Raw genomic sequence first — 16,829 nt, forward strand, 5'->3', positions numbered from 1 at the left:
GTTTTTGTGCTTTATAATAGTGAAACCAGAAGACAGGTACTCAGCTGTACAAATCACCACTTACTCGTGCTGGGGAGCTGGCCCCCAACATTTACTTATTGTGGCAACAAGGAAGCTGATTATTTTTGTTAAGATGAACCTCTTCTCTGAGAAAAATCTATTAGACAAACATCTAACTAAAGACCAAAACAAGCACTGCTTTCACGAAAGAATAATTCAGTTCACAGCAACATGTACACGTCGGTCAACAGTCATCTCTTCAAGCTAGTTTTATCCCTATATTCAGAAACATCTGAAGAAATAGAAAACATAGTATTACAATGTGTATTATAAATCATCACTGCACTCTTGTCCTTCTCTAACCTCGTCTTTTTAAGGGGCCACGGTTTCATAAGACATATAAAACCCTTATGGGCCCAGAGCCTGCATTTGAGTAACTATTGCAATCCCATTATATTCCAGAAACCCTAGGTAAAATAAGCTTGGATAATCACACCTCTGGTATCATACTAAATGAAAGTGTTTTATTCTCAGCTGGTGCAAATTGGCATAACTCCATTGAATTCAATGAAGCTACTAATTCACATCATCTGAGGAGATGGCACTTATTTTTTTTAACTACACATTTAGAATTTTTATTTTAGCTACAGCTGCATACATTCTGAATGAAATTAACCATTTTACCTGTTCTTTGTATGTTCTCAGAACAGCTGCTCTCTCACTTAGCTACTGTTCCCACCCCTGAAGTCACCAACTGAGAAGCTGGCTTATAGCCTCTGCTCAGACAATTTCCTCTGGGGATTGGGTTTAAAGTGCAAATGTTTTCTCTCTTACTCTGAAAGAGAAATGGTCAGCAAGCCCCAAATTACTAACATGATTAGCAAACCACCCAAGGTGTTGCTTTAATTTAGCTGGGGTTTTGTTTTCAATTAAGAAATGTTTATCCCTGAACATCTAAAAACTTTCCTCCCTTCTCCCAGGAAGAATGGGTTGATTTGATTTATTTTATTTAATTAATGAATGTATTTAATGAACTGAAATGCACAAAAGATAAGGACTAAAGTGTTCCTTGCTACAGCTCCCTTGCTTTTAGTGGATGCATACAGAGATGAAACTGATCCCAAGTATGTAAGAGACAACCCAAGCCATGTGGTATAGACAGTTCTATTGCTTGTACAGAGTGGATGGGAATAAAACCACAAGGAGGCGCAGCTGAAAGTAAAGGTAAGCAGGTAGGAGGCTCCTGCTCTGTGTAGTTTCTGCAGCTCTGATCCCTCCCCAGAAAAATGTACAAGCTTGCCAGATGAGTACAGGAGAAGATAGAAACACTGCAGTAAGCTACATTTCCCTGTCCCATCAAGATCTGTGAAAGACTGAGCATTAATGCTGCTTGCAGTTATGAAATCACTGTTTCCCTCCATGCTATTTTGCACCAGAGGGGTTCATAAGGGACATAAGGCTTGTCTAGCTGAGGGAAATTTGTTTGCTGGGTTAACCACATCAATGTAGAGATATTGCATACAAGCCCCATTTTGCACTGTTGCAGGAGTTTGCATTAGATGCCAACATATCTGTCAGAGCAAATTTTTTCCTAGTTGGAACAAATCCATAGTTGTTAAGACATTTAGGGCCTGTCTAACATGGAGTTGCACCATATTAATTAAAGGTGTGATTTTTAAACTGACTCTTGGCTGGTCTACACTGCAAAGAAAACACTGAAAAATTTCATGCTGTGTGTAATGTAATTAAGCCTCCCTAAACCCTGATGTAGATACCAGAAGAATTCTTCTGTCAACCCAGCTACCTCCTCTCAGACAGGTTGATTCACTACAACAATGGAAGAAGCCCTTCTGTTTGCTGTACTAAGTTTCTACACTGTAGTGCTGCAGCAGTGCAGTTGTAGCTGCACTGCTATAGCATTTTGAGTATAGATATACGCTCAGTTAAACAGGTGCAAAAGACTGTGTGGATGCTCTTATTTTGGTTTAAAACAGACTTCTTTCAATTTTGCTGAAGAAATTAGGAACAGGTTAAGCAAAACCAAAACAAACCACTCTTAAACCAAAATAAAAGGATCCACATAGAAGTGGTGCAAGTTTGTAGGTAAACAAAGTCTTAGCTCCGGAAATACTATTTTACACTATAAAGACATGCAGCACCAGCTCCTCGACTGGTCTCATTTAACGTCTCTCCACTGAAATCGATGGATCTACCCTGATTTACACCAGCTAATGCTCTGGCCCATTAGGATGAATGGAGATTTCTATGGATAGGAAAGAAAAAGTTAGCAGAAGCTTTTTTTTTCAAGTTATGTATATTTGTTCTTATAAATATGCTTGAACAAAGAAATGTTGTTTTAAATAATATGTTAAGTAGCATATAAGGTTTCAGATGGGGCCATTAGATACAACTGCCACAAAGAGGTCTTGAATTAGCAGCAGCTGAATCAGCTGTAAAGCAGCGAGTGTGAAAATTGCCATGAAAAATACCTTAACAGCCTAACCAACCAATGTGTTTGGGTTTTGGACTAGCCAGCAAGGAAGGGTCACACAGGGAGAAGCCTTGTGTGTTTGTATTACTGAGATTAAACCTTGAAAGAGTGAGACATTCTGACATGTGTCAGAAGGTGCAGCCAAGGGATCAAGAAATCTTTTTTGCTTCCTCCAAACATCATGGGACCAAATCACCATAGTAAAGCAATTTGAGGCTGATGGGAGGAGAAGGTTGAATATTGAATCCTGGGCTTACAGTGAACAACAGGATAACTGAATAGCCTTGATCCTTTAAGAGGAAGCTGGACCAGTGTGCCTATGCTGCATCAGATGACACAAATTAGGCTTTAAAAGAGGGTGCCTGGGGAATGAATAGACCCAGTGAGTCGGAGCTAGGGAAGTAGCGGAGAAGAAGACTGCTAGAGGACCCTGGCTAGGAAGGGAGTGAGAACCTGAAAGGGGAAAATGCTTTGGGACTTATAGCCCGGGGTGAACAAAGAAGCATTTTGAAGTTTGGCTAATAAAATGCCTGCAGGCTGTGACTGCAGCTGTGTGTCTCTGGGACCTGGGAGAAGCTCTGTTTTATTACATCCACCCAAAATACTTATCAAGGGGGAGATTTTCAAAAGTGTTGTAGGGATTTAGGAGTTTAAATCCCACTGACTTTCAATGGGGCTTCAGTGTCTAAATCCCTTAGTAGTCCCCCTTTTGAAAATTTCTCCCTAAGCACATATGAGCAAAATGCAATACTGACAAATCAATAGTAATAATAAACTTGGCATTCAGAATTAGGGATTCCTTTACTTAACTGGCCTCCCACGTTTAAAATGAATACTTAAAATGTGATTATGCCAATTCCATACTACATCAGTTTCATCTATGGCGTCTTAGGGATGCTTTGTGGTGCACAGGGAATGCCTTCAGCATTGTTGCTTATATGATGGAGAAGAGATGCAAGATTCACAACATGAAACAACTCAAGAGAAATCTGAGACAGACACCTTGCAGAACTTTACAAAATTGACCAAGAGGAAATATTTGTACTAATAAAAATAGGTGGGTGTCCGTTTCAAGGGAAGGAGAGGGAGACAAGATAAAGGCTTCAGATAATTGAACAAATAAATAAGCAGACTAGAAATAGGTTAAAATGAGTATTATTTAATTTAATCTCAGCGTCTTGTTGTACTAGCTGCTGTACAAACACACAGTAAAGGACAGTCCCTGATCCACTAACTTTTACAGTTTATAAGACATAACAGGAGGATGAGACAAAAGGCAAGCAAGGGTAGGGTGGGTGGGACAAGATAGCAAAAATAACTGATTGTGTCTAATTCTTAGGTGGACAGGAGCAGTCATCACAACTCAGCACTTGCCTAGCTGTTATGAGATTGTGGGCAGATATTGAAAAATCAGAGGATTAAAATAAAAACTATATACAAACAGAAATTTTTAAAGACCAAGAAAGAGAAGCAGAGATTTAGAAAGAAAAGTGATAGAAATAGGCAGAAGTTTAGGAGAAAGTATGCAGAAACAGGCAGCAGTTTGAAAAAATATATTAGAATAAATGAAATTAGAAGCAGGCAGAGGTTCTTAAAACTATAATACATATAAAATTACACACCTGAATGTGAACAGCAAAGGCCACATTGTCTGCTAATATAACTATTGATTTCAAAGGACTGAAGTCAAAAGAGAATTTGCCCTCCAAGTTGTGCATACTTGTAGGCGGGATAAGTGTAGAGTGACCAGATAGCAAGTGTGAAAAATTGGCATGGGGTGGAGGAGAGGTAATAGATGCCTATATAAGAAAAAGCCCCAAATATTGGGATTGTCCCTATAAAATTGGGATATCTGGTCACCCTAAAGTGCACAATATTATCACTGCTGGGTTTGTTCTCCTCACTGCTTCACTCCTACTGTTTGTTAAAGTCTCAAGGTGTATTGTGTCTTAGGGTAGACTATAAAATCTTTGGGGGCAAGCAACATCCTGGGTTTGAGTCACCAGCCTATCACTCCAGTTTTACACTGGTGTTACTCCATTGAAACTAGAACAGTGCAGTGGTGAATCAAACCCATTATCTTATGCTTGTGCAGCACCTAGCACAGTGCAGCTCCAGTCCTGACTGGAATTCATGTGATGATGGGAGAATTCATTATTTTAAAAAAGTAAGTTGCAGAAAAAAGCTTGGAAAAATGACCAAAGGACACCCTAAAGGCTCAACAAAGAGACGATGAATAGAAGGAACACAATTTATTGCACAAACATTGCATATTTTTAAGCCACTCAAAGGCTATGGAAATTTCTGGGTTTTGAATATTTGGGGTTGTGAATACTAGTAAGCTCAATTCTTTTGCTCAGGGAGAATGAATCAGCTACTGTACTACGGCTTCACTGGAACAGTAGAACTTGAAGATGTTGTTTTTTTCACAACACACTTTCCCCCCTCCACGCAAATAAAAAGAATCAGAAACACTTGAAAAAGCAATCAGGCGGCTTGATCCATTCTCAGAGGTGCTTGTGTTAGATTTTTTTTTTTTTAAATAAAATCTTGTTAAGACCAGAAGGTCTCATAAATTCTAATGAGATACACATGTGAAACATATATAAAGACATTACACATTTTAAAAAATATTTTCCATGTAAAAGGTGCAACAGGGTGAAGTTATTATTTGAAAGCTAGGGTAAGTTGTAGTAGAAGACTGTACAAAACACCAGTGGCAGATCAAAATCTTAGCAGAGCTGTTGTTCTTTGTGAGTTTCTAAGGGTCAGTAGCAAGAACACATGTAGCAACTTAAGGTTGCTTTCAGATGCATAGCATTGGGCAGATTGAGTTTCCAATGCCCTTATGTGGTAATCTCAACATTAGCTCTACTAAAGATAAGAGTGTGCTTCCAGGAAAGTGTATGTTTAACAATAGTATGCAAAATTAGATGTTAAGAAGCAGTACATACAAAAATTGCACTGAGATTTGATTAACAAAAATTTCTAAAAGCTAAAAAATGGGAAGCAAGTGCTGGTATTCCAGCCATAGCTCACACCCTTGTGAAAACAGAATAAATAGAGTAAGTCACTGAGAATATCCTTGATTTCAAATGCCCTGGTTCTTTTTGCTTTAAGTCACTGCATTATTTCATTGACGTATAGTCTTTAAAAATATCTTTGATGGAAAGCTATACTAACTTATAAATGATTACGAAATAAGAGAACATTTTACTTAATGTATTCAGAGCCCAATTCTCATGCTCTTACTTATGTAAAATCACCCTTATATTCTACAGCTACGCTCCAAACATAATGGTGTTCATAATAGTGTTTTGTGTCCGCCATTGTAATACACTGTTGTGTTTTAATGAAAGTAAACTACGATCCAGATTGCTGTAAACTTAACTCTGAGTAAATCCCCTGATGTCAATAGGACCACTGTCACTGATAAGGCCTGCAGGATTGGATTGTCACATCTATCCTGTGACTTCACTCCAGAAAGTGACACCATCTCCACAAAGATGCGTAGTAGCAATGTCACAGTATTAACAGCAAATCAGGATTTCCATCATCATTTGGAGGTGACAATTCAGGACAGAAAGTTGGTATTTCTTATGATGGGCCAGAAGAGGAAAGATGAGTTTAGCACAAAACCTACCAACTGACCTTAGGTATTTATATGGTCACCATAGTATCTGAGCACCTCGGAACATCCCTGTGAGGTAGGGAAGTACTATTATCTCCTTTTTACAGATGGGAAAATGGGGCACAGAGGCTGGATTCACAAAAGGAGTTAGGTACCTAAGACTGTGTTTAGGGGCCTAAGTCCCAGTTTTGGCTCCACTATGATCTGCCAAACCCTGCAGATGCTTCAACTCACTCAGTGCCTAAAAGGGTGTGTTCACACTGCAGCTGTGAGCATGATGCCCAGCCTGACTTTCAGTAGGTAGGCTTAACATAGGGGGTAGGTTAGGTCTTAGGAGGGAAGAGGTGGTGCTGCTTACCTTAGAGCTTTCATCCCAGTGATCAGCGCACTTCCCTGGGATGTGGGAGAACTAGGTTCAGTTCTCCAGTCAGGCAAAAGGGGAGAAAAAATGTGAAGAGGGGTCTCCCACCTCTCAGCAGAGTGCTCTGATCACTGGACTACAGAGTCATTCTCACTCTCTCTGGCCCAATGGCTATTTAAGCATTTCTCCACTGTGGAACAGGCATTGACCCAGTCAGAGTCTGAGGGCTGTCAGTTAGGATCAAGGTAAGCCAGCTTACATCAACCTAATTATGTCAGTGTCTTCACTACAGCCTTCTTCCCGCCGATGTAAGTGCCCTATTACACTGATATAACAACTCCATCTCCACGAGAGGCGTAAGACTAATGTGTGTAGTTAGGGCAATGCAGTGTCTGTGTATCGGCTGATAGTTGTCTTGTTAATTTTACAGCTCCTGCTGTGACAAGAAAGCCGGGCGGCTAGAAACCAACTGCCTCCTGTTCCCCTGGAGAGCTGGGCTTGTGGACCCCGCTCCCTGTTGGGAGCCAGGGCAAGAAACCCCAGGTGGCTTCCCTCTGCCCCCCTGAGGTTGGTGGAAGTGCTTCTGGTGAGGACATGCACCACAGACCCAAGGAGGGTAGTGTGGACATGCAGCACCACGGTAATTATTACAGTGGCTGTAAGTCGACCTAATATAGGTTGACTTACCTTTCTAGTGTAGACACACCCTAAGAATGACCACAGTCCTGCGGTTAGGACACCACATGGGAGGTGAGAAATCCTGGTTTCAGTCCCTCTGCTCCAATCACTCTTTCACTATTTATCCACAGTGGAACAACTTCTAGAGGAGAGATTGAGAGAGTGTCTGCATCAGGATATCTCATAGGGGAGTGGTTAGAGAACTTTCCTGAGAAGTGGTAGACCCCTGGTCAAATCCTTTCTTTCCTCTCTGGCAGAGAGAAAGGAATTGAATCTCTGTTTCCCACATCCCAATTGAGTATTCTAACCATGGAGCAAAAGTTATAAGGTGGGCACCTCTTTCTCTGAGACACTGCTACCATTTTGGCACAAAGCCAAACTCTGAAAAAGGTTCCCCACTGTGAATCAAAAGCAGAAATAGTTGCCTCCCTGCAGCCTGCATTTAGGCACCAGTCTCCCTGAGATGGGCAGGGTTTAGCACACACCCTTATTGTCAGCGGCTGGCTTAGGCATCACATTCTAAGGTGCCTGTTTCTCCCCGTTTGTTGAATAGGAGCTTAGGTGCATAAGTCAGGCTTTGTGAATCACAACGTTTTTCCAGGCACCTAACATTTAGGGACTATGGTGCTCTGGATCATACCTAATTCCTTTTGTGCACCTAGGCCAGCGAGACTAAGTGACTCGCCCAGGTTCACATATGACATCTGTGGCAAAGCAGGAATGGAATCTAGGTCCCTCTCACACCAACCTAACATTCTAACCACTGAATCATCTTTCCTCTCCCGTGTAGCCTTCTCATGGAGTTCCTTATTCCTTGGGCTTAGAAATCTAGTCCCCAAATCATTCCAGAGCTGCTGTGCTGCTCTCTAATGACTAGCTATAGATTTAAATGTCAAAGTAGAGCAAGTGCTTGTATAAGAACAAGTCCTTGTGCATGGCAAAAGTTGGGTAAGTTTTAATTTGTTTAACCCACAGAGGTCTTGCTACATACTGTATTTCTTTTTATTCCATTTCAGTGGTGTGCAACACACACATGTGAAGAGGTAACTGAGAGTCCTAATCTACTCTGACAAAAGATCTCTTTTAAGTGCAAAACTGCCCTGCCTCTGTTGTTAGTTTTATCAGCTGGGTTTTTCCATCACCAGCCACTCTTTTATCTTCACTGGAAAAGTGGAGTTCTGTTACTGTACAAACAGTTGCGCGTACTCTGGGCATATCTGAGCAAACATACAGTGGAAAGGATATATAATACCAGCACAAGTGAAAATGTACCACAGCAGATCTCTTAATTAAAAGACTTTTTTTTTTCTGAATGATTATGCTGTACAATGGCGTTATGTCAATAAAGCTAAGAACTCATTAAGTAAGTGTGAGTTGTTTGTTTTGAGAACTTAAAACACAAAGAACTTCACTCTTTTTAACGTGATAATATTCAGAGTTAAAGGAAGAAAAATAAAACAAAAGACATTATCATTTTACATGAAGGAACTAATTCCACCCTCGGTAGCACGTGACTTCCACTGATTCAGTGACGGCCATTTCCACAAATCTGAGAAGAAAGATGAGCCCTAAATATGTAGCTATTACAGGGGGAACATCTAAGCTTTCCCCAGCTGAAGATGTAGTGGAGTTTCATATTGCAGCACATCTAAGAGGCTGTTGATTTTAAAAGGTCAATTTTACAAGGCAAAGGCAGGATTCCCCCAATATTGCTGGAAATAACAGCTTGTGCAAAATGTCTCCTCCACCTTCTGGTTCTGAAAATTAACTTTGCTGCAACTTTATGAATATTGATGTCATTCCACAAGCTTTGCTGGAAGATTGTAGATTTCTATTTAAATATTGATGAATGGCTTCAGTAGAAGCTGTGTGGAATTTATCTCAGGGTGGAAAATGGCTCTCGCTTTTTAAATTTCTTTTCTTAAAAGATAATGGGCCAGGTCCTGGTTATGCTGAAGTCAATATCAAACTCCCATTGGCTTCTGTGGTGCTGAGATTTGGCCTGGTCAGTGCAATTTACTTGCTCAGAGTAACTGCACTGCCACTCATACCCTGCAGCTCTGTTCCACACCCAGCATGGCCCTCACAAAATCTTCAGTGGTGCTGTTTAGGGAGAGAGATCACAGCCTCTTTCATGCCCCAAACTACTGAGTAATCTTGACCCTGCTTCCCCTAAATTCAGGGTTCAATACTTTGGTTTTTTCCCTACAATAATGAGGTAAGAAGCAACAGATAGCTCTGTGATACTTACAGCTTTAAAGACTAATGGGATTTGAGGTGCCCTAGCAGGAAAAGAGGTAACTAGTGCGCTTCTTAGAATCTAGGCATCGTTGACACTTGTGGCCCTTTGAGCAGTCATGCTGCTCTGTTCTAGAGTAGCAGCAAGCTGTTATTGGTTTTTAAGCATAGATTCAAATAAAACTCATTGCAGTAATCTGGGCTTCAGGTCACGAAATTGCCTTATTTACCTTTCGAGTTTGACTTGTGCATTACGGCTGTTTGACATCCCAGAGAGAGAGGCAGAGCATTCATCATCTCTTAATCTAGGACTGGCCTGCTCCTTCACAAAAGGGATTCTTCTTTTAGAATTAATCTGTCTTTCTAGGACAGTGTCCTTTGCAGTGAGAACAGTGCAGACATATTTTTCAGTGCATGAATCAGTAACAGGAGTTATAAATATCTGGGTGTGCTAGAAGCAGAGCATGAGTCTCTCTATAGATGTGACTTTGCTCCAGATCAAGGAGCAAGACTGAGGTAAAGCCATTGTAATATATTTATTTTCTGAATGCAGTCCTACTTAAAGCTGATGAGGATGCTTTCTTTGCTATTATTTCACAGTGACACAATTATTATTGCTTCTTCTGTCTATTTTAATATTGAAGTATTGGCTTTATAGCTCAGGTCATGAGCAGAAGCGTTCCCTACAATATTTCTAATAGAATGTGTGATGAGTGCTGCCAAATGAAGTGAAATCATGTATGTATCGTTATTATCATCTGAAAGTCTTAAGTAGTTGCTACAATTTCATCATCTGTTTACTTTATTTCTAGGGCTGTGAAAAAACCAGAATTTCCACTTTGCAGGAAATGCCATAATTTCAAACTCTGTTTTTTGTCCAAAGTAGAATGAAAGAAGAGAGTTTTGAAATTTCCCCATGCAACAAAACTTTTGGGGGAAAAATCAATTTAAGCCACTCGATGTTTCATTTTGATAAAACTGAAACATTTTTGTTTTGCTTTTGACTTCTTATTTTTTTATTGTATAAAATAAACTTCAAAACAAAAGGGTGTTTTCAAATGAAAATCTAAAATATTCCATTCTGAAACTATCAAAACAGGATATTTCAATTCTTTCAATGCTTCATATCAGTTTTTATTTTTAACAAAATTTTGTTGAAAGTGACACATTCTTGTGGAAGTTTTAAATTAAATGGAATTTTTATGATAGAAAACATTTGGTAAGAAAGTTTTCAGCAAATTCTGTAATTACTGTGGCCATATCTCTAGTTCCACTGGAATTGGGTGAGTCTGTGGAGAATGTTTCTGTTAGTGGAACATTTTGTGTATCTTCCACAAGACCTTCCTCCAATACCACATTGTAATTTTTGTTAAAAATATGTTTACAAAGAAAACAAGCAAAGATAAACTGTTGAAATTTTCCGTCTTTTCACAAAACCACAAAATGAACCCAAATCCACTCTTTTCACTTTAGAGGCCAAATGTTCCAGACCACTCACTTTGAAGCCACAAGAAACTACAAACTGTTCCTGTATCTTAGATAAACAAAGTAATTATTGATTTATTTTAATTGTCACTAATTATATGCAAACAGTTGCATGACCTGAGAAGGAACTATACACAGTAATTTGTTGAAGAAGCTGAACTAGATCATATTCAAGTCACACAGTTTTCAAATGCTTTTCTATATATGACTGGTCAGGTATTTCTAATTAATGTCTCACTTGTTTCTATCAGTATCTAAGCAACTCATTTGGTAAAGTTTGCTTATAATATATAATAGCTACAGAAACAAAAATTATTAATCTATGTTAATACCAACCAAAGTATCTTGTTAAAATAATTGGCATTAGGAAAGCTTACAGTGAATGGAATAGTTCTATACAATATCCACTATTTTATACTCCACCCTTATGCCAATATGACCCTAACAGCATTTCAGGGCAATGGGCTCACTGGTAGCATGTAGTAAGTTTCAGCTGGCCTGACTGGTTCAGTGTACCCCAATTCACTGATGTCATAACCTGTATCTAAAAGGTGTCATGTAAGATATCAATAAAAAGCTAATACCATACAGATCATTAATATTATTGCCTGGTGTAAGAACAGAGGACAAATTAAAAATTACAAACATATTAGGTTTGGGGTCTATTTCAGGAGAGGGTGAGGTTCTTTGGCCTGCAACATGCAGAAGATCAGACTTGATGATCACAATGGTCCCTTTTGACTTCAAAATCTATGCGTCTATGTTAGGAATTATGTTCTTAAAATTTGTCTGCAGGCAGGGCTGAAGTTATCCTACCCTAGACAAAAGAATGTGGTTCACCAACCTTGAAGATACTTCGAAGGGACATTAAGAGACAATGGGAATGCATTTACATAAAAGGTAAACCAAGCCATCAAGCTGATAAGGGGAGGAGATAAGGATTCAGCAACATGGCAGGAGGAGGAGATTGCAGGAACAGATCAATTGGCTTTTTATCATACACCGGTAGGGAAAGACACCAGCATGTAACTTCCTTCACTCTCAGACTCTATGTCATCTTCGCCACAGCTTGAATGAATTTTACTTTTCGGTAACCTTCAGAAGAATCCATTTAATTGACTATAAAAGAGAAGGGCAAAGAACTCCAAGCTATCTTTCACCTAAGAAGACAAAGGAACCGAGCACTTTAGACTTTGTGGGAGGTCCTTACCCAGGTGGTGGTCAGTCATCTTGAGGGAAGAAATTGTGATTAAAAAAAATCTTATCTTGAACCAAGATTGTAGTTTTGTTAAGTCTTAGTTTCAAGAAAGCATTTTTCATTTGTAGTTGCTTGTAACACTAGCACTAGTGTCACTAGCTTGTAACACTATCCTTTATACTTAAACTCACTTAAATCACATTTCCTTTTGTTAATTAACTGGTTTTAGTTTTAATCTAAACCAACCCAGTGTTCTGTTTGAATTAAAGTGATAATTAACTCCAATTAAAGTGATATGCTATGATATGCTATGTATTGTCCCTTCAGAGGCTTTGAATAGTCTAGAAGAGGCTGGATGTTGTAGAGCACATGGTTGTGGGAAAATTCGGGACTGGGGGGTGTTGGGAATCATCTTGCCAGCAGAGTTGCCAGGTGTCCCATTTTTTACCTGAAAGTATAGTCGAAAAGGGAACTTGGCAGTGTCCAATCAGTACAGCTGACTGGATGCTGAAAATCTAGTTACATTCAGTAACCAGCCTCTGCCATTGGGGTGCGGGAAGAGCAGCCCCCTCTGGAGCCTGGAGGAACACTCAGGAAGTGGCTGGCTCCAGTGGAGAGAGATACCAGTGGCTCCTGCGTCCTGCCCCACTCGCCCTCTCCACCCCCCAGCTCTCCCTCCCCCATCCTGCCCCACTTTCCCCCTATCCCTGGAGTGTAGATCTCCCTCCAACATTCTGCCCCAGTCAGCCCTCCACCCCTAGAACCTGCTCAGCTGTCGAGGGAGGGAGGTGGAGAAGCGGGAGGGCAGGGCCTCGAGGGAAGAGGCGGAGCGGGGTGTGGGGGGTGTTTCTGGCACTCAATGTCCAGTTTTCCCAAAGTAGAAAGTTGCCCACCCTACTTGCCAGGTGTAACCAAGACTGGTGGAGGTCAGAGTGTGGCTGTGGTGTAACAAGCAGGCTGCTGAGTCAGAGCTGCTGGTCGAGGGTTGCTTATCACTAACACTCAGTGCATGCTTGTAAGCTGTCTGGGAGCATCCAGACAAGGGAGCTACAGCAGCAGAGCATTTTCAGGCACCCAGAGTTACAGGGCAGGTGATGATGACACAACCCCTCACTGGTCTGGGTTATACCCCAGAACATGACAGCCAGTAATTTGACATTTTTATGAACATAGGTGGAAAAATGTTTGTCACTTTAGTATACGGAAGAGTAATGCTGCAGTGGATGGGAACATTGGACCTTGTCTTAGGGTCCTTTTGCCAATTGTGAAAGTAAATTTTTGACTTTGTAATCATGAGTTTTCTTTCTAGCAAGCTGATTGTAAAACCTATGTTTATACAGTCAGGATATGGAAACATACCACACCCTGCATCTAATCAAACTAGGTTTAATTTCACATTCTGTTTGCAAACATGGTACAGCCTAAGAACTAATTGCAAATATTACCCAGTATCCATCAGCAGTTTGATGAATAATTTTGAATAGGAAACAGAATTCAGAAAACCACAATCCATTGCATTGCAATTCATCAAAAAAATTATTTGTCAAGAATTACTAACTCTACTCCATTCACATCACGTTGTGCTACCTTGGTCTATAAGCCATCCCTTTTCCCCTTCCAAGCAATCTTACCATACATGCTTTTTTTTCGGCTAAGATTATTATCTTGCTCTTTAAGGATGGTATTTTTCCTGTATTAGCTATAAACCACTCACATTTGGTCTGGCTCTCATTCTTTCTGACCCTGTCCAAAAATGGCACATGAAGCAAGATCCCTCACCACCCTGATAAGTATTGGAATGGCCCAAAGAAGACTGTTGGCTTTCATTCACTCCTTTATTTTGAGTGACAACATATCTCCATTTTAAAGTCCTTCACCAATAGCAAGCTACTAACATAGGATTTTTTTCAGTTGAAACTGAGATCATCATGATACTCCTGCTTTAAGCCTAGACGTTGCAGGGTATATGGACTCGATGTAATGTTTTTGAGTGTCAATATGTGTACATACAGGCATAATGGGGGTAGTGTAAGGTGTAAGAAAGCAAAATCATTGATATTCCTTTTCTCTGCTGATCCAACGTGTAGGAATCTGGGGGTAGGTTTGAAAACCAGTCAATAAGCCATCAGGCTGACCAGCAAATATATATTTAACCTCAATCTTTGGAGCTGTGTTGTCCTGATAGTTGGATGCCTAATAGAGTTTGGCATTTGTGTATAAGGAAAATAGATATATTGAATCATAAACAAAAAAAAGTGTTTTATTTGGGAAATGTGTGCTCTACATTAATAGTGGAGATCTTAATCAGTCTGACTCTTTGAACATTTTGTTCCAGTTAAGAACAGATTGAGCTGTTCTCTGAATCACTGTTAGGCAGGCAGTTCAGTATGAGTCTCATGATGACATTCTTTTTGCTCTAGCTGAGTTCATATTGGGAGAAAATCACACCAGTAAAAAGGACTCATGCATGATCCTGCACACCACTTAAGACTCTAATGGACTGAATGTTGAGGACCTAATGTGGACCTTCTATACAGGAGTAAATCATTCTGTATATAGAGCTGTTGAATAATGACAGAAATAACTACAGGTTCCGGGCACAGAATCCAGGCATGTTTGATTCTTAGCTGTTCTTTATCTTGCTTTGTCTGCTTTGTACCATTCTGTTGGTGTAAAGGAACACTAAAACAGGTAGATTTGCTCATAGCAGGATTCCCCCTTGTAAGGGAATTCTTGGGTGGCTTCGACTTGGCTGGACAGCTCCTACACCATTCTCTTCTCTGTAATCAGCCTAGGGGGAATGGCTGTGGAAAAGAGGACATGGCTGTGGCTTGATTATCCTTGTCTGCCGTATTTTGGCAGCTGATAAAAGTTAGAGCAGACTTTCTACTGCCCTACTACCAGTGTTTCTATATCATAGTACCTTGGTCTACCCACTGTACGCTGTCTACTACTGTAAATCAGAACTTTTTTGGTGGTCGGGGGTCATCTAATATTTTATTTGGAAATCATTAAATAACTTGATATATTTTACATGTTAGTTAACAAAACTTCTGTGGTATTATCCTAAATTGTCCAATGCTCAGTCTATTTAAAAATTAAAAAGTTGGGATGACATTCCATACTTGATGGGGTTTTCTAAGGATATATAACAGATCATAGTGTACCCTTGAGAGTAATGGTTCAGTTTCTAACACATAAGGATTTCTATGCCTGTCTCAGGTATTTCAGTCACGAAGATTTAAGTTTCTGTATAAAACAAAAGGGCTTCTCTATAAAGAGGCAAATCACAAGAGGGATCATAGCGGAAGAGATAGAATATTCATGGGAAAGTTTCATTAAGAGCTGAAACTAGGTGTTTCTGTTTTGCTTATGGCAAAGCCAGAAAAGATCAAATACAGTCTGGTTTTATTTGGAGAAAATAAGATCCTCTGCTTTTGTCACTTTCACAAGGCTTTTCATTGTCTAGATGTACGGTCGTAGGGTAAAATATGTTTACAAGGAGTTGCCCAGCTCTGAAAAATAAAATTTAAGGAAATGAGGGTAAAATTACTCTGAATTAATTTAGACAAATCTGCCTGGTAAGCAAAGGCTGTTTAAACACAATAAAATGTACTCCAAGCTTGTAAGGCTAAAAGAGGGACTCAGTATAAAGAGAAAAATAACTCAATCTGGCTGAAAAGAGAGCTTCTCTCAAATCAATAGGCTCAAATTTTCAGTGGGCCTCCTTAATTATGCCTACAACAATCTGTTAGCTCACACATTCTCCACTCAAACATGATGTACGTGCACATATGACAAGGATTGTTAAGGAGGCTCATTGAGAATTTGCCCTTGCAGTGGTTCCACATGTCACCTAAAATGCTTCTTACCTTTAGCCAGCTCCCAGGTCTTTGTGAATGTTTCACTTTTGATGATCTTTCTAGTTTACTTACTCATGGGTGAAAATATCTCTAAAACTGCTTTCAGTTCACTTGAATCCATGACAATATCTCAGGTGAATAAAATAGAAGTTGATCGACAGTTAAATTGATCTAGACCATAGAGCCATTTTAGAGAGAGATATTGAGGCTCAGGGAGATTTAAGATGAAAAATATCCACTAACTCTGGGTGCCCAGTGTGAGACGCCTACTATGTTCTTCAGAGCCCTTAGAGTTATAAACCACTGTATATGTCCAAAGAGGAGCTCTCATTGATTTCACTTGTAGTTGCGCACATCAGACCCCAGGATCTCAAGCTTAGCAACCAGAAAACGAGGAACACGCAATTAGTGTCCAGCCATGGAAAGTTTGGTTTAAGCATCTTCTGCAGCATCACATGAGAACTCTGTAGCTGAGATAGGATTCGAATCCTGTTCTTCCGGACGCATTCAACGGCCTTCACCATGAGCTAATTCTTCCTCTCCTTGCAATCCGCTGGCTCGGTCACTACTCACCTTCCAACTCTGCAGCAAATTAGTCAGGGATCCTATGACCAAGTCTCTTGCACTACACACCAGAGCAAGTCTACCTTGTGCACTGAATGAGGCAGTGGTCCTGTGAAAAAAATAGAAACTGACTATGTAACTAAAGACTTTGTCATAATGCATATACACCAGGAGACTGAATTAAGATTGCATAGACAACCTTATTTCTGGCCTTTCCTATTTTGTTAGTGTTTTACTTTGCAACCTTAATGTTCTTTTACTATAATATTGTGTGTGTAATTTCCCGGCTTTTTAAAAAAGTAAACAGAAAAAACAGAAAA

The 16,829-nt window shown here is 39.9% G+C and overlaps 1 long non-coding RNA gene across 1 annotated transcript; it reads left to right on the forward strand.

Annotated features, from left to right (window-relative positions):
* Nucleotides 1–1,008: 1,008 nt before the first annotated feature.
* Nucleotides 1,009–8,518, forward strand: LOC137150822 (uncharacterized). The gene is made up of 3 exons (XR_010919075.1): nucleotides 1,009–1,224; nucleotides 6,914–7,123; nucleotides 8,178–8,518. It is a non-coding gene; the product is annotated as an uncharacterized lncRNA (long non-coding RNA).
* Nucleotides 8,519–16,829: the final 8,311 nt, after the last annotated feature.

This window comes from Emydura macquarii, unplaced genomic scaffold (genome assembly GCF_026122565.2).
Source record: "Emydura macquarii macquarii isolate MOO-44397 ecotype Brisbane River unplaced genomic scaffold, CSIRO-AGI_Emac_v2 contig_1027, whole genome shotgun sequence".
In the NCBI taxonomy this organism is placed as follows: Eukaryota; Metazoa; Chordata; order Testudines; family Chelidae; genus Emydura; species Emydura macquarii.